General features: G+C 43.2%; 1 protein-coding gene across 6 annotated transcripts in view; it reads left to right on the plus strand.

The window, feature by feature from the left end:
* LOC104094601 (uncharacterized) overlaps positions 1–18,574 on the plus strand; it is a 31,123-nt gene extending 12,549 nt beyond the window's left edge. For 5 of the 6 annotated variants that reach the window (XM_070191779.1, XM_070191781.1, XM_070191780.1 and 2 more), the window contains 2 exons: positions 1,477–1,621; positions 17,593–18,574. The gene's annotated coding sequence lies outside the window, so the exon portion shown is untranslated. The remainder of the gene's footprint in view (positions 1–1,476; positions 1,622–17,592) is intronic. The other variant, XM_070191783.1, reaches the window with a different exon arrangement.
* Positions 18,575–18,829: the final 255 nt, after the last annotated feature.

Raw genomic sequence — 18,829 nt, forward strand, 5'->3', positions numbered from 1 at the left:
ATAGTGGAAATAAGTAACTCCTGTAAGAAAACTGAAGAGATAGCTTGAAAAATACTGTTTACAGCAGGAAAACAGAACACTATTCTGCGCCGGAAACACTGTTCACGCCGGAAAATTCCAAAGTTGTCGGAATTTGTCGTAACCAGGATGGATAGACTCGGAATTCCTTTGCGAGCAAGCTGTCCTGAAGAAGCTTCGCGAAAAAAATGGCCGGAACCCTCGCCGGAAAAGTTGTTGTTGCCGGCGCGTGGAGGAGCGTGGCGGCTTTTCTGCCGGATAAAATTTTAGGGGTTGGTCGTCGGAGGGTGATCTACCTCGTGGTGGTGTTGGTTTTAGCACAACACCGACAGAAAGGGACTTTCACTTAGACAAGCCTTAGGTCACCGGAAAAATTGCATGATGACTAAGTTCTTTCTTCCCGGTTAACGCTGGAATGACGCATAACGATACCATGTGAGAAGGCACGGGAGAAAATATGTTATTGATATTGGATGATAAATACAATACAAGAGGTCCCTATTTATAGCTATACACTACAAGGAGATATTACTCCTCTTCCAATGTGGGACAAAACTACACTATACATATCTGTAAACTAACAGCCTCTATGCCTACATTAGAAATCGAACCCCTTGGCAGGTTTGGGATTGACCCTTTCGATCACAGTTGTTGCCCTTACGATCAGCAAAAACTGTTGAAAGAACAGTTATTACAACTTTATTCGGATCGTAAAGTGACTAATGTTGAGATAACCTTTTGCTGTGGGAGAAAGATTTTTAGGGAACTTGACCAATGGATGCATTCTATTTCAAGATTAGGTGTTGAAAGACTACGTCTTTTATTTGATTGTGGCAGTGATCACCCCATCTACAACTCCAACCCCATACGCAACCCCAACAAATTATTTAAATTTTCTCTTGAGCTTCTCTCTCAGGCATCCTCATTGAAACACTTGTATTTATACCATTGCATTATCCAACCAAGTTCCGGAGTCCGTCTTAATTCCCTTAGGACCCTTACTTTGGACAGTGTTCTGTTAGCAAGCGGACAACTTGAGAGTGTTTTTTCCTCTTGTTTGAATCTTAACCGGTTAGAGCTAGCTAGCATGTAGCAAACTTTCTTATAAGCTATGCATCTCTGGCACAGTGACATCCGTTTTTTTCTTAGCTTGTGACGGATTGGAAGAGATTGATCTTCGAGCTAAAAATCTTCGTCGATTTGAGTGTATTTTTTTTAGTTAAGTAAAATTTTATTTTTCTTTTGTTCCCATGTTGGAAATTGTAATAATTAATTTTAACGGAGCCGCTGCAATGCCATACATATTTGGTGATTTTGCAAGAGATTTACCTGCTCAAGTTAAATCTTTAACAGTTAAAGTGGGTTATTCTCAGGTATCTGATGATGTCTTGTCTTCTCAAATTCCTTTGGTCTTTGTTTTTTGAAGATCCTGATCAATTAAAGCATTCTTTATTTCAGATAAAATACTTCCCAACCGAGACACAAATGTTCAGAAACCTTAGGGAGCTAACCTTGGTACTTGTGTTCACGTATGACTTTGACATAGTCAAAATTTCCCTCTCTCTTAGGCGCTTGCCCTCTTCTTCGGCATTTGGATTTAGTGGTGAGTTATCTATATTCATCTTTTTTTCTTTTACTTTTTGGATATTCTGGATATTGTTTGCTTGATCTTATATGCTGTTGACTTATGCATGGGGGATGCATGATTTACTGGTAATTCTCCTTGTGTTTATGTGTAATCATGCATTTTCTGTCAAAAACAATTTATACCGGGAAAAGTTGTATTATTACCAATAACCCTCATCTATTGGTGTGTGTTAGTTTACAGCATGTATATAGTGTAGTATTGTCCCACATTGGTAGAGGTGTAGTATGTCCTTGTATAGTATAGCTATAAATAAGGACCTCTTGTATTGTATTGTTCATCCAATATCAATAACATATTTTCTCCCGTGCCTTCTCACATGGTATCAGAGAAATTGTGAGAGACTTATCGCTGTGCATAAATTCCAGCGATTCCGGGAAAGAGAAATCAATACTTTTTTAAGGCTATTTTCTATCTGCTTCATTTCTGTCAGTGTTGTGCAAACTCCAACACTACCACAAGAGTCGTCACTGTCCGGCGACCAAACCCCAGTGAAAAGCTCCGGCAGCAGCCTCCTCACGCGCCTCCAAGCGCCACCAGAAGCTCACGCACCGGCGCGTACGACCACTTCCAGCCATTTTTTGAAAATCTTCCTTCAGAACAGTTGGGTCTCCTGGTAATTCCGATCCTACCCCTACTGTTTTCATTTCATTCCGACAACTTTGAGTTTTTTCCGGCTGCTACAGTACTATTCCGACAACTACAGTAGATTCCGGCAGCTACAGTATTTCAGTATTCTGTTTCTGTGTTTCCGTACTCTGTTTCAGTGGATTACAGTTGATTCTTTCTCTTATTTGGTAATAATTTGCAACAATGTCTTTGGGATTTGATGCTTTTGGGTCTAGAAACATGAGTTCTGGAAGCTCTAGTGCTATTATTACCTCGGAACCTTTAATGGGAGGTTCAAACTACTTAGCTTGGGCTTCATTTGTCGAGTTGTGGTGTAGAGGTCAAGGTGTTCAAGAACATCTAATCAAACAGTCTAGCGATGGAGATGAAAAGGCAATAACACTTTGGGCAAAAATCGATGCTCAGTTATGTAGTATCTTGTGGCGATCTATTGATTCCAAGTTGATGCCCTTGTTTCGTCCATTCCAGACATGTTATTTGGTTTGGGCAAAGGCACGTACCTTATACACTAATGACATATCTCGCTTCTATGATGTGATATCACGGATGACAAATTTAAAGAAGCAGGAATTGGATATGTCTACTTACTTGGGTCAAGTACAGGCAGTCATGGAGGAATTTAAGAAGTTGATGCCAGTTTCTGCTAGTGTGGAAAAACAACAAGAGCAGCGACAGAAGATGTTTCTCGTTCTTACCTTCGCTGGACTTCCTAATGATCTTGATTCAGTACGCGACCAGATTTTGGCTAGTCCGACTGTCCCGACAGTTGATGAATTATTCTCTCGATTACTCCGCCTTGCTGCAGCACCAAGTCCACCGGTGATCTCATCACAGATACTTGATTCCTCTGTTCTTGCATCTCAGACAATGGATGTTCTGGCATCTCAAACTATGGAGCATAAACAAGGAGGAGGTCGTTTTGAAAGATCTAGACCCAAGTGTTCTTATTGTCACAAACTTGGACACACTCGTGAAATGTGCTATTCCTTACATGGTCGTCCACCTAAAAATGCTTACATTGCTCAGACCGAGACTCCAGGTAACTAGGGATTTTGTTTATCTAAAGAAGAATATAATGAGCTCCTTCAGTATCGAGCAAGTAAGCAGACATCTCCACAAGTAGCCTCAGTTGCTCAGACTGATACTTCTGTTACTGGTAATTCTTTTGCTTGTGTTTCCCAGTCTAGCACTCTTGGCCCATGGATCATGGACTCAGGCGCTTCTGATCACATCTCTGGTAATATATCACTTTTGTCAAATATTGTATATTCACAATCTCTTCCCAGTGTTACTTTAGCCAGTGGATATCAAACTAAGGCAAAAGGAGTTGGACAAGCTAATCCCTTTTCTTCTATCACCCTAGATTCCGTTCTTTATGTCCCTGACTGTCCTTTTAGTCTTGCATCTGTTAGTCGTTTGACTCGTGCCCTCCATTGTGGTATATATTTTATTGACGATTCTTTTATTATGCAGGACCGCAGTACGGGACAGACAATTGGTACATGACGTGAATCAGAAGGTCTTTACTACCTTAACTCACTTAGTCCTTCCACAACATGTCTAGTTACAGATCTTCCAGATCTAATCCACAGACCTTTAGGACATCCGAGTTTATCCAAACTTCAGAAGATGGTGCCTAGTTTATCTAGTTTGTCTACATTAGATTGTGAGTCGTGTCAACTTGGGAAACATACCCGAGCCTCCTTTTCGCGTAGTGTTGAGAGTCATGCAGAGTCTGTCTTCTCCTTAGTTCATTCTGATATATGGGGTCCCAGTAGAGTGAGTTCATCCTTGGGATTTCGTTATTTTGTTAGTTTCATTGATGATTATTCAAGATGTACTTGGCTTTTCTTAATGAAAGATCGTTCTGAGTTATTTTCTATATTCCAGAGTTTGTGCTGAAATCAAAAACCAATTTGGTGTTTCTATTCGCATTTTTCGCAGTGATAATGCCTTAGAATATTTATCTTCTCAATTTCAGCAGTTTATGACTTCTCAAGGAATTATTCATCAGACATCTTGTCCTTATACCCCTCAGCAAAATGGGGTTGCTGAGAGAAAGAATAGGCACCTTATTGAGACTGCTCGCACACTTCTAATTGAATCTCGTGTTCCGTTGCGTTTTTGGGGCGATGCAGTTCTCACAGCTTGTTATTTGATTAATCGGATGCCTTCATCTCCCATCAAGAATCAGATTCCGCATTCAGTATTGTTTCCCCAGTCACCCTTATACTCTCTTCCACCTCGTGTTTTTGGGAGCACGTGTTTTGTTCATAACTTAGCCCCTGGGAAAGATAAGTTAGCTCCTCGTGCTCTCAAGTGTGTCTTCCTTGGTTATTCTCGTGTTCAGAAGGGATATCGTTGTTATTCTCCAGATCTTCGTAGGTACCTTATGTCAGTTGACGTCATATTTTTTGAGTCTAAACCTTTCTTTACTTCTGCTGACCACCATAATATATCTGAGGTCTTACCTATACCGACCTTTGAGGAGTTTACTATTGCTCCTCCTCCACCTTCGACCACAGAGGTTTAATCCATACCAACCGTTGAAGAGTCTAGAGTTGTTCCCCCTAGTTCCCCAGCCACAGGAATACCACTCTTGACTTATCATCGCCTTTTGCGTCCTCCATCAGGCCCAACTAGTTCTCGTCCTGCACCTGACCCTGCTCCTGCTACGGACCCTGCTCCTAGTACACCGATTGTACTTCGGAAAGGTATACGGACCACACTTAACCCTAATCCTAATTATGTCGGTTTGAGCTATCATCGTCTGTCATCTCCCCATTATGCTTTTATATCTTCTTTGTCCTCGGTTTCCATCCCTAAATCTACAGGTAAAGCATTGTCTCATCCAGGATGGCGACAGGCTATGAGTGACGAGATGTCTGCTTTACATACAAGTGGTACTTGGGAGCTTGTTCCTCTTCCCTCAGGTAAATCTATTGTTGGTTGTCGTTGGGTTTATGCAGTCAAAGTTGGTCCCGATGGACAGATTGATCGACTTAAGGCCCGTCTTGTTGCCAAAGGATATACTCAGATATTTGGGCTCGATTACAGTGATACTTTCTCTCCCGTGGCTAAAGTTGCTTCAATCCGCCTTTTTCTATCCATGGTTGCGGTTCGTCATTGGCCCCTCTATCAGCTGGACATTATAAATGCCTTTCTTCATGGTGATCTTGAGGATGGGGTTTATATGGAGCAACCACCTGGTTTTGTTGCTCAGGGGGAGTCTCGTGGCTTTGTATGTCGCTTGTGTCGGTCACTTTATGGTCTAAAGCAGTCTCCTCGAGCCTGGTTTGGTAAGTTCAGCACGGTTATCCAAGAGTTTGGCATGACTCGTAGTGAAGCTGATCACTCTGTGTTTTATCGGCACTCTACTTCAAGTCTCTGTATTTATCTAGTAGTCTATGTTGATGATATTGTTATTACTGGCAATGATCAGGATGGTATTACCAATCTGAAGCAGCATCTCTTCCAGCACTTCCAAACTAAGGATCTAGGCAGATTGAAGTACTTTCTAGGTATTGAGGTTGCCCAGTCTAGCTCAGGTATTGTTATTTCTCAAAGAAAATATGCTTTAGACATTCTTGAGGAGACGGGGATGATAGGTTGCAGACCTGTTGACACTCCGATGGATCCGAATTCTAAACTTATGCCAGGACAGGGGGAGCCGCTTAGCGATCCTGCAAGCTATAGGCGGCTGGTTGGAAAATTAAATTATCTCACAGTGACTAGACCCGACATTTCTTATCCTGTGAGTGTTGTAAGTCAGTTTATGAATTCTCCCTGTGATAGTCATTGGGATGCAGTTGTCCGCATTATTCGATATATAAAATCGGCTCCAGGCAAAGGGTTACTCTTTGAGGATCGAGGTCATGAGCAGATCATTGGATACTCAGATGCTGATTGGGCAGGATCACCTTCTGATAGACGTTCTACGTCTGGATATTGTGTTTTAGTAGGAGGAAATTTGGTGTCCTGGAAGAGCAAGAAACAGAATGTAGTTGCTCGGTCTAGTGCAGAAGCAGAATATCGAGCAATGGCTATGGCAACATGTGAGCTAGTCTGGACCAAACAATTGCTCAAGTAGTTGAAATTTGGTGAAATCAGTCGGATGGAACTTGTGTGGATAATCAAGCTGCCCTTCATATTGCATCAAATCCGGTGTTCCATGAGAGAACTAAACACATTGAGATTGATTGTCGCTTCGTCAGAGAAGAGATACTTTCAGGAGAGATTGCTACAAAGTTTGTGAGGTCGAATGATCAACTTGCAGATATTTTCACCAAGTCTCTCACTGGTCCTCGTATTGGTTATATATGTAACAAGCTCGGTACATATGATTTGTATGCACCGGCTTGAGGGGGAGTGTTAGTTTACAACATGTATATAATGTAGTATTGTCCCACATTGGTAGAGGTGTAGTATGTCCTTGTATAGTATAGCTATAAATAAGGGCCTCTTATATTGTATTGTTTATCCAATATCAATAACATATTTTCTTCCGTGCCTTCTTACAGTGTGCTTAGGTTGTCCGTTGCCGCGTGAGACAAAACACCCTTCACTATATAGTGTAGTATTGTCCCACATTGGTAAAAGAGTAGTATGTTCTTATTTATAGCTATACTATACAAGGACATACTACTCTTCTACCAATGTGGGACAATACTACACTATATACATGTTGTAAACTAACACTCCCCCTCAAGCAGGTGCATACAAATCATATGTACCGAGCTTGTTACATATATAACCAATACGAGGACCAGTGAGAGACTTGGTGAAAATATCTGCAAGTTGATCATTCGACCTCACAAACTTTGTAGCAATCTCTCCTGAAAGTATCTTTTCTCTGACGAAGTGACAATCAATCTCAATGTGTTTAGTTCTCTCATGGAACACCGGATTTGATGCAATATGAAGGGCAGCTTGATTATCGCACACAAGTTCCATCCGACTGATTTCACCAAATTTCAACTCCTTGAGCAATTGTTTGGTCCAGACTAGCTCACATGTTGCCATAGCCATTGCTCGATATTCTGCTTCTGCACTAGACCGAGCAACTACATTCTGTTTCTTGCTCTTCCAGGACACCAAATTTCCTCCTACTAAAACACAATATCCAGACGTAGAACGTCTATCAGAAGGTGATCCTGCCCAATCAGCATCTGAGTATCCAATGATCTGCTCATGACCTCGATCCTCAAAGAGTAACCCTTTGCCTGGAGCCGATTTTATATATCGAATAATGCGGACAACTGCATCCCAATGACTATCACAGGGAGAATTCATAAACTGACTTACAACACTCACAGGATAAGAAATGTCGGGTCTAGTCACTGTGAGATAATTTAATTTTCCAACCAGCCGCCTATAGCTTGCAGGATCGCTAAGCGGCTCCCCCTGTCCTGGCATAAGTTTAGAATTCGGATCCATCGGAGTGTCAACAGGTCTGCAACCTATCATCCCCGTCTCCTCAAGAATGTCTAAAGCATATTTTCTTTGAGAAATAACAATACCTGAGCTAGACTGGGCAACCTCAATACCTAGAAAGTACTTCAATCTGCCTAGATCCTTAGTTTGGAAGTGCTGGAAGAGATGTTGCTTCAGATTGGTAATACCATCCTGATCATTACCAGTAATAACAATATCATCAACATAGACTACCAGATAAATATAGAGACTTGAAGCAGAGTGCCGATAAACACACAGAGTGATCAGCTTCACTACGAATCATGCCAAACTCCTGGATAACCGTGCTGAACTTACCAAACCAGGCTCGAGGAGACTGCTTTAGACCATAAAGTGACCGACGCAAGCGACATACAAGGCCACGAGACTCCCCCTGAGCAACAAAACCAGGTGGTTGCTCCATATAAACCTCATCCTCAAGATCACCGTGAAGAAAGGCATTTTTAATGTCCAGCTGATAGAGGGGCCAATGACGAACCGCAGCCATGGATAGAAAAAGGCGGACTGAAGCCACTTTAGCCACGGGAGAGAAGGTATCACTGTAATCGAGCCCAAATATCTGAGTATATCCTTTGGCAACAAGACGGGCCTTAAGTCGATCAATTTGTTCATCGGGTCCAACTTTGACTGCATAAACCCAACGACAACCAACAGTAGATTTACCTGAGGGAAGAGGAACAAGCTCCCAAGTACCACTTGTATGTAAAGCAGACATCTCGTCACTCATAGCCTGTCGCCATCCTGGATGAGACAACGCTTCACCTGTAGACTTAGGGATGGAAACCAAGGACAAAGAAGATATAAAAGCATAATGGGGAGATGACAGACGATGATAGCTCAAACCGACATAATGAGGATTAGGGTTAAGTGTGGTCCGTATACCTTTCCGAAGTGCAATCGGTGTACTAGGAGCAGGGTCCGCAGCAGGAGCAGGGTCAGGTGCGGTGCAGGACGAGAACCAGTTGGGCCTGATGGAAGACGCAAACGACGATGATAAGTCAAGAGTGGTGTTCCTGTGGCTGGGGAACTAGGGGGAACAACACTAGACTCCTCAACGGTTGGTATGGATGAAACCTCTGTGGTCGAAGGTGGAGGAGGAGCTATAGTAAACTCCTCAAAGGTCGGTATAGGTAAGACCTCAGATATATCATGGTGGTCAGCAGAGGTAAAGAAAGGTTTAGACTCAAAAAATGTGACGTCAGCTGACATAAGGTACCTACGAAGATCTGGAGAATAACAACGATATCCCTTCTGAACACGAGAATAACCAAGGAAGACACACTTGAGAGCACGAGGAGCTAACTTATCTTTCCCAGGGGCTAAGTTATGAACAAAACACGTGCTCCCAAAAACACGAGGTGGAAGAGAGTATAAGGGTGACTGGGGAAACAATACTGAATGCGGAATCTGATTCTTGATGGGAGATGAAGGCATCCGATTAATCAAATAACAAGCTGTGAGAACTGCATCGCCCCAAAAACGCAACGGAACACGAGATTCAATTAGAAGTGTGCGAGCAGTCTCAATAAGGTGCCTATTCTTTCTCTCAGCAACCCCATTTTGCTGAGGGGTATAAGGACAAGATGTCTGATGAATAATTCCTTGAGAAGTCATAAACTGCTGAAATTGAGAAGATAAATATTCTAAGGCATTATCACTGCGAAAAATGCGAATAGAAACACCAAATTGGTTTTTGATTTCAGCACAGAAACTCTGGAATATAGAAAATAACTCAGAACGATCTTTCATTAAGAAAAGCCAAGTACATCTTGAATAATCATCAATGAAACTGACAAAATAACGAAATCCCAAGGATGAACTGACTCTACTAGGACCCCATATATCAGAATGAACTAAGGAGAAGACAGACTCTGCATGACTCTCAACACTACGCGAAAAGGAGGCTCGGGTATGTTTCCCAAGTTGACACGACTCACAATCTAATGTAGACAAACTAGATAAACTAGGCACCATCTTCTGAAGTTTGGATAAACTCGGATGTCCTAAACGTCTGTGGATTAGATCTGGAGGATCTGTAACTAGACATGTTGTGGAAGGACTGAGTGAGTTAAGGTAGTAAAGACCTTCTGATTCACGTCCTGTACCAATTGTCTGTCCCGTACTGCGGTCCTGCATAATAAAAGAATCGTCAATAAAATATATACCACAATGGAGGGCACGAGTCAAACGACTAACAGATGCAAGACTAAAAGGACAGCCAGGGACATAAAGAACGGAATCTAGGGTGATAGAAGACAAGGGATTAGCTTGTCCAACTCCTTTTGCCTTAGTTTGACATCCATTGGCTAAAGATGGCCGGAAGTGGTCGTACGCGCCGGCGCGTGAGGAGGTTGCTGTCGGAGTTTTTCACTAGGGTTTGGTCGCCGGACAGTGACGACTCTTGTGGTAGTGTTGGATTTTGCACAACACTGACAGAAATGAAGCAGATAGAAAACAGCCTTAAAAAATACTGATTTCTCTTTCCCGGAATCGCTGGAATTTATGCATAGCGATAAGTCTCTCACAATTGCTCTGATACCATGTGAGAAGGCACGGGAGAAAATATGTTATTGATATTAGATGAACAATACAATACAAGAGGTCCTTAGTTATAGATATACTATACAAGGACATACTACTCTTCTGCCAATGTGGGACAATTGTCGCGGAACCGTTTTTCTGAAGGTTCGGCGAGGGCAGCAAAGTAAGCCTGACTGCTACCTAGCTTCAGCCCTTAGACAATAATTAGCACAATCGTGCTAGAGCGATGGCAATCACACGAAACAAGCAAGAAAGCTTTGAAATAAAGAGACTCGAATTTGGGAGGCCAGTGCCAATTTTCTGTTGTGTTTATTCAATATCTGATGCCTTACAAAGAATGAAAACAAAGCCTATTTATAGAACTAAAATGGCTATACAAAGGGTTGGTTGGCTGTCTAAAACAGCTTGGTGCATTCCAGCCTGGAAAGGTGCCTGGATTCCTGGATGAAAAGCTGCCTGGATTCCTGCCTGGATTCCTTAATGGGAAGTTGCCTGGATTCCTGCATGAAAACCTGGAAAGGCAGACTTTGTGGGATATGATGTCAGCCATGACCTTCTGATGGTAGTCCGAGAGTTGAGCTCGGACAAGGCTCGCTATCGCTGGTTTTGCTGAAAATTAATAGGTGCGATGGCGGGGCGGTGCACGCTCCCCCACCTGAAATGGCGACGACCCCGGCGCCACACAACTGAAGATAATCGTGGACTTGTTCCTTGAACTGCCACAAGTCTTCAAACTTCTCCCATGATGCCTCCTCTAACGAAGTTCCTTTCCAATGAACAAGGAACTGCGCGCTTGAATTGCCCTATCCTTTTCCACGGACCAACTGATGGTCTATGATGGCCTCCAACTGCTTGTCTGTTGCTGGCGGAGTAGCAAAGATCTGGCTTCGACTGGTCTGCGCCCGATCCTTGTCTTCCATGTCTTCGAAATATGGTTTAAGTTGGCTAGCATGGAAGACTGGATAGATTTTCAGATGACGCGGCATGTCCAGTCGATATGATATTATCCCCACTTTGGCAACAATTTCGAACGGACCCTCATATCGGCGAATCAAACTATGATGTACGCCTCGCAGTGATTTGAACTGCCGTGGATTTAGTTTCACCATGACCCTGTCTCCAATCCGGTAATTGACTGGACGACGTTTCCGATCTGCAAATTTCTTCATTTTACGCGCAGCCTTGTCAAGATATGACCTGGCTAGATCGGCTTGTTCCTCCCAAAGCTTGGCCATGTGAAAAGCCCCCGGATTCTTCAATCCGACGTTGGCGGGCAATGACTGAGGAGTGTTGGGCTGTTGCCCAGTTGCAAGCTTGAAGGGACTCTTCCCAGTCGCCTCGCTGCGTTGCAAGTTGTAAGAGAATTGAGCTATGTCCAGTAGCTTAGCCCAGTCTCTCTGATTGGCGCTGACATAATGCCTCAGATAGCATTCAAGCAAGGCATTAATTCTTTCCGTTTGCCCATCTGTCTGTGGATGGAAACTTGTTGAGAAGTGCAATTGAGTTCCCAACAAGCTGAACAATTCTCTCCAGAATGCGCCTGTGAAACGAGGGTCTCGATCGCTTACAATGTGCTTAGGCACACCCCAATATTTCACGATGTCCCTCAAAAATATACGTGCTGCCTCCTTAGCTTTGCAACCGGCAGTGGTGGCCGAGAATGTTGCATGCTTGGTGAACCTGTTGACAACCACCATAATGGTGCCGAATCCCTCCGAATTTGGCAAACACGTGATGAAGTCCATGGTTATGCTGTCCCATGGCTTCGCCGCAACTGGCAGCGGCTCAAGTAATCCCCCTGGAAGCTTGGATTCCACCTTGTCTTGCTGGCAAACTAGACAAGTGCGTACATATACCTCGATGTCGTCCCGCATCCGAGGCCAATAATAAGAAGACTCGATCAGGGCCATTGTGCGTTTTTGCCCTGGATGACCTGCCCAGGCAGAGTCATGGCCTTCCTTCAGAAGAGTACGCCGGAGATTTGCCCATTTGGGCACGTAAATCCTCTTGCCAGAGGTATACAAGAGACCATCTTCCTCCCAAAAGCGCTGAGTTTTGCCCTGACTGGCCAAAGCAAAAAGTTGTTTAGCTACGGGATCAAGTTGCATACCTTCTTTGATGGTCTGGATGATGCCACTGCTTGCTGAGCTAACCATGTTTGCCAATATTGTCTTGCGACTTAAAGCATCGGCTACTACGTTAGCTTTTCCTGGCTTGTATTCCAGGGTGTAGTCGAATTCTGCCAAGAAATCTTGCCAACGAGCTTGCTTGGCAGATAGCTTCTTCTGCGTCTGGAAGTAGCTTGTTGCAACGTTGTCAGTCTTGACAACAAAATGTGCTCCCAGCAAATAATGACGCCAAGTCCTTAAGCAGTGAACTACAGCAGTCATTTCCTTCTCTTGGACAGTGTAACGCCTTTCAGCGTCATTCAGCTTTCGACTCTCAAAGGCTATAGGATGGCCATCTTGCATCAGCACGCCTCCTATAGCAAAGTCAGACGCATCAGTCTGGACTTCAAATACCTTCGAGAAATCAGTCAGGGCCAATACGGGTTCCTTGGTGATTGCTGCCTTGAGTTTCTCGAATGCCTTCTGGCATATGTCGCTCCATTCCCACTCTCTGTCCTTCTTCAGCAAGTCAGTGAGGGGAGATGCAATAGCCGAGTAACCAAAGATGAATCTCCGATAATAGTTGGCTAAGCCAAGAAAGGACCGAAGTTCCGGCACCTTTGTTGGAGCTTCCCAGTCGTGGATAGCTTCCACCTTGTCCCTATCCATCCGAATTTCCCCGTGGCTGATTGTATGCCCAAGGAATTGTACTACGGGCTGTGCAAAGCTGCATTTCTCCCGCTTGACGCACAGATCATTTTCCCTTAGTACCTGGAATACCTTGCGGAGATGTTCTGCATGGTCCTCCATGTCGTTGCTGTAAACCACGATATCATCTAGATAGATGACAACGAACTGATCCAAGAAGGGATGGAATAGTTTGTTCATCAAAGTGCAGAAGGTTGCTGGAGCATTTGTTAAACCGAATGGCATTACCAACCATTCAAAAGCCCCATATCGTGTAACACAGGTTGTCTTGGGCTCGTCTCCATCAGCAATCCGCACTTGGTAATAACCTTTCCTCAGATCCATCTTGGTGAACACCTTTGCCTGCCCCAAACGATCAAATAAATCAGCAATAAGAGGGATAGGGTACTTATTCTTTACCGTGACCTTGTTAAGGGCCCTGTAATCAATACATAACCGCATGGTACCCTCCTTCTTCTTCTGAAATAAGACAGGAGCTCCGTAAGGTGCTTTGGATGGTCGTATGTGGCCAGCCTCTAGCAACTCCTTGAGTTGCTTCCTCAATTCCTCCAGTTCTGGGGGCGCCATGCGATAAGGCGACATGGCAGGTGGCTTTGCCCCTGGAACCAGCTCGATCTGATGATCAACTTCCCTCCGTGGTGGCAAATGTTTGGGAAGTTCCTCCGGCATCACGTCCTTATTATCTTCAAGGACTTGCTCAATACGGGGAGGCAATGCTACTGCCTCAAGGGAATGCTCAACGATTCCCGTCAAGGTTGCAAGAAATGTTGGTTCTCCTTTCTTGAAGCCTTTCACAAGTTGCATCGCTGACAGATGCACTCCGGTTTGTGGTACCCGAACAAGGGGCACAATACATGAACCTCCAGGATCGCTTATGTGAAGCTGGTTGATACGTGGTGCAATAAGTGCGTTGACCTCGTACCAAAAGTCCAATCCTAGAATGATGTCAAAGACATCCATGGGAGCAACAGTGAAGTCTGTCAATCCCTGCCAGTCTCCTAAAGCAATCTGTACGTTAGGAGCAAAGCCATGAACGGTAGTGGGAAGGGCATTGACAGTCTTCATTATCGTGTCGCTGGATATGAAAGCAAGTCCAAGCTCCCTAGCTCGTTCTTTCGTCACAAAGTTATGAGTCGCACCTGTATCCACCATGATGCGTACGTCTTTGCCATTCAACTTGGCATCGACGAATAAAGATTCACGTGGCCTCACACGAGGCGGTTGGGCAGCAATAGCGGCAATGGTCATATGGTTTATCAAGGCCATATGATTGAACAAGCCTACGGCCTTGTTCTTCTCTTGTCCTGCACCATCAGCTGGTGCTCTTCGCTCCTCCGGTTGCCTAACAGTAGGCGCAGCAGTTTGTCCTTGCTGCTGGTGTGCTGCGACGATTGCTCCTAACTTGTTTAGAGTAGGACAATCTCGAGCAGAATGAGAATGGTTACCGCAAAGATAACAAACATCTCGCTGAGCAGCCTTTGGTGCTCCTTTCCTCTTATCATCGTAGTCCTTGCGATAATTAAAAGAGTGATTGCGGTTACCTCGATTATCATTGCTCCGATTGGGAATGAATCTGCCTTTGCCTCGATTGGTGTCCGCCTTTGGAGCAGCAGCAGCTTGGCTCCGATTGTTGTTTCCCTTAGACGCTCCGGTCCGGAAATCTGCTAATGACTCGGCTACTACAATAGCCTCATCGACGTCGTCGATCTGTCGCCTTTGTAATTCTTGTTTGGCCCAATTCTGCAAGCCATCCAAGAAATGGAACAATAGATCCTCACTTGTTAAGTTGGGGATCTGAAGGGTGAGCTTTGTAAACTCCTTTACGTACTCACGGATGGAGGATGTTTGCCTAAGCTCTCTCAACTGTCGGCGAGCTTCGTGCACAACATTTTGAGGATAAAACTGCCGTTTTAGCTCCTCTTTGAACTGCTTCCAGGTATCAATGAAGCACGTCCCTTTCTCCATATCTGCCTTCTTTCTGCGCCACCAAAGTATGGCGGTTTCAGATAAATACATGGCTGCCGTTCGGATTTTGGCAGCATCGCTGGTAATGCTTACATGTTCGAAATAAGCATCCAGCTGCCACAAGAAGTTTTCCACGTCTTGAGCGCTTCTTTCACCTCGAAATTCTTTGGGTTTGGGAGCCTCGATACGTGTTTCTCGGACAGTGATGGGACCTCGCCCAGTGGTTCCTTCTGTCTCCTCTAGGCGTTGTCTTAAAGCTTCAACTTCTGCCTGTAAGGAAGACAAAGCCTCAGTGAGCTTGAGTTCAAGGTTGTTTAGCCCGTCATCTTGCTCCTGAACGTTCCCTCTGACTTCTTGAAGTCCATCAAGGGCAACTGACTCAAGTGAACAAATATTGATTTCTGCAGCGGAAATACGACGATGTGTGGCCTCTAGACCCTTCTCTATCATACAAACTCTCTCGTCTAGAGATATAGCTTGAGAAGTTTCGGGTGCAGTATAGGGCAGCAACTCACTTTCAGGTGGAGATGCATCCCTGGCCCTACTTTTGTCGCGCTTTCGACCCATGCCTCTTTGTGGTTCTGGGTTCTCTTCAATGTGGGTTTCTTCAACGTTACGGTGTGAGTTCTTAGCCATGCAAGAACCTAGGCTCTGGTACCAATTGTCGCGGAACCGTTTTTCTGAAGGTTCGGCGAGGGCAACAAAGTAAGCCTGACTGCTACCTAGCTTCAGCCCTTAGACAATAATTAGCACAATCGTGCTAGAGCGATGGCAATCACACGAAACAAGCAAGAAAGCTTTGAAATAAAGAGACTCGAATTTGGGAGGCCAGTGCCAATTTTCTGTTGTGTTTATTCAATATCTGATGCCTTACAAAGAATGAAAACAAAGCCTATTTATAGAACTAAAATGGCTATACAAAGGGTTGGTTGGCTGTCTAAAACAGCTTGGTGCATTCCAGCCAAAAGCTGCCTGGATTCCTGCCTGGATTCCTTAATGGGAAGTTGCCTGGATTCCTGCATGAAAACCTGGAAAGGCAGACTTTGTGGGATATGATGTCAGCCATGACCTTCTGATGGCAGTCCGAGAGTTGAGCTCGGACAAGGCTCGCTATCGCTGGTTTTGCTGAAAATTAATAGGTGCGATGGCGGGGCGGTGCACAATACTACACTATATACATGTTGTAAACTAACAACTACCTAGCTAGTCTGGGAACTAATAAATTTTTTTACCCTAAATAATAATTTGGTCTACTATCAAAGAAATCCTTTGTTTTTCTGCCGGGGAGATTATGAGCCCGTCCGGGTTAGCTAAATTTTAATAGCATTTAAGCACCAAGTGCTGAATAACACTTTTTAAGTGTTGGAGGTGATTTTGTAATTAAGCCGTTACGTGCTTGGATAAAAGTGTTGAATCTGAAAATTAGTTGTTAATGTGTTTGATAAAATAAATGCTTATTCTGTTAAAAGGACCAAAATATCCTTAAATCTGTTAACACTATAAAGGAATTGATTACCGAAAGATTTTTAATTCTAAAGCGATTCAAATACAAACTAATTAATTCTGGATGGGCACCATTTGCTATTATGATGTTATTGTGCACGTACGGTTTAACAACAGATTTTAAAATTACAGAATGTGGTTTCCTGTATCATTAAAATAGCATAGCAAAGAAGAAACTGCAACTTATGTTTCCCTTGACCAGAACAACAGGAAACAATGTTGAGACACTTTTGCCAGGAATTATCATTGTATTGAGAATTGCATACTAGAATTGTTCTTATTGGACTGCTCTGAACGATCTCAGCTATATCGTTCATTGCCTCTGCAGGTTAAAGTTTCTCTGAAGAATAATAAAAATGGTTTACCAACATTTATGATTAGTTGCAGAAAAAGGTTCCTTCACTTTGAGTGTGGATAGTTGACTAAGTGTAATAGATGTTAGAAACCCTACCTGATTAGAAGGGGCATATTTGTCTGTTTTGTTTCTGAAGATATTTACAGTTGTAATAGCACTCTTTATGCTAGTTTATCTATAAAATTACTTTATCTTCTCAACAAAAAATATGTTGAATTAATTTTTTTCTACTAGTATATTTTTTGTAATATTCTGGGAATTGACTGATTTGCATTGAAAACCTTGTTAATGCTGATATTTGATAACGACGTGCCACATAAGTTTAGTTGGCAAAGTACAAATCTTCAAGGTCTTGCATACATTAGAGAACTATATGTTATCATTCGTTCATTATAACTAGCAGATGTTACGCCTTGCTGTGTGCTAGAAAAAGTCTAACTGGACTCGTAACTGAATGAAACACTTACTATATTTGTGATCAACAGCATAATGAACTACTTAGCATATTCCTCACTGTCCAATTAATGTGCTGCTTTAGCAAGTAGTCTTGGTTCAGTCAAATGCTCACATTGCAGCTTGCTTAACTACATAAATCATAGTTATATTCAATTAGCAATACACTGATCTCATTCTCGTTGTGATCTCAGCAATCGAGGACAACAAGGGGAGAAAGAGGAAGTGACATAAGGCCTCCTTTATCTCCTACATGTCACACTAAGCTGAAAGAAGTGACATTCGGTGGATTTCATGGATCCGAAGCAGAGATTGAATTTGCTGTTTATATTCTGAGAAGTGCAATGGTACTTGAACGAATGTTTCTCAGCCCATGTTTTAGTTGTTATTCTGGTAGTGGTACATGGGAGGAAATGTTGGATTTTTCACTCGATGAAAGAAAACGCAACTCAATCCAACAAGAACTACATGGGCAAGCTATCTTTAGGAATGCTGTGGTGATCATCCAATAGGTTTTTGTACAACTACTATATCAGCTGTCTACTGTCGTCAGTGGTATGTAAACTTGTCGAGGGCCTTTCCCCTGACATTTGGGAAAAAAAAATCTTTTCCCCTGACACACCTGACTGTCATTTTAGAAATGCGCAGAGGAATGCGGAGAAGGGGAGTCTTGGCGTAACTGGTAAAGTTGCTGTCATGTGAGGTCACTCGTTCGAGCTGTGAAAACAACCTCTTGTAGAAATACAGGGTAAGGCTGCATACAATATACCCTTGCGGTCCAGCCTTTTCCGGACCCCGCGCATAGCGGGAGCTTAGTGCACCGGGCTGCATAGAGGAATGCTGACTCATTAAATAACACATACTGCTCCCAATGTCTGCAGCCAGATTATTACTTCCCCTTTCAAGTGGTAGTTGTTTATGAGGATAATGAGACTGAAGGTTTCTGCTCCGACTGATGCTTGTTTGTGCTATAATGTATCTACAGTACTTAGAGTGGACTCAAAGAAGTATTTGGAGTTTCTGAAGTTTTAAGTAACTGGTGGCTCCCCACTGAAACTTGTTCGTTTTGTTTTAAATTCACTTCAAGGAGATGAACTGTGAAAATTATGCAGGAAAGGGTTCTCTCTTTTCTGATCCTTTTTGGCCTATTGGCAATTGAAGATTAAGACGCTTTAAGTGACTGTTAATTAACTATGCAATACATATTTTTCCACAAAAATATATGCCAATGATGACCAGAGGCGGATCCAGAATTTAAATTCTATGAATTCAATCTTTGAGGTTCTTAATATTGAACTCATTATATTGTTAAGTTATAAGTTCATATTTATCATTTAGTATAATTTTAGTGAATATTTACCTATAAAATTATACTCTATGTCGAAAGTACTGAGTAATAAACCCGTTGTTAAAGAGCTCGATCCGCCCCAG

The sequence above is a fragment of the Nicotiana tomentosiformis genome, chromosome 12, assembly GCF_000390325.3.
Source record: "Nicotiana tomentosiformis chromosome 12, ASM39032v3, whole genome shotgun sequence".
NCBI classification, from domain to species: Eukaryota; Viridiplantae; Streptophyta; class Magnoliopsida; order Solanales; family Solanaceae; genus Nicotiana; species Nicotiana tomentosiformis.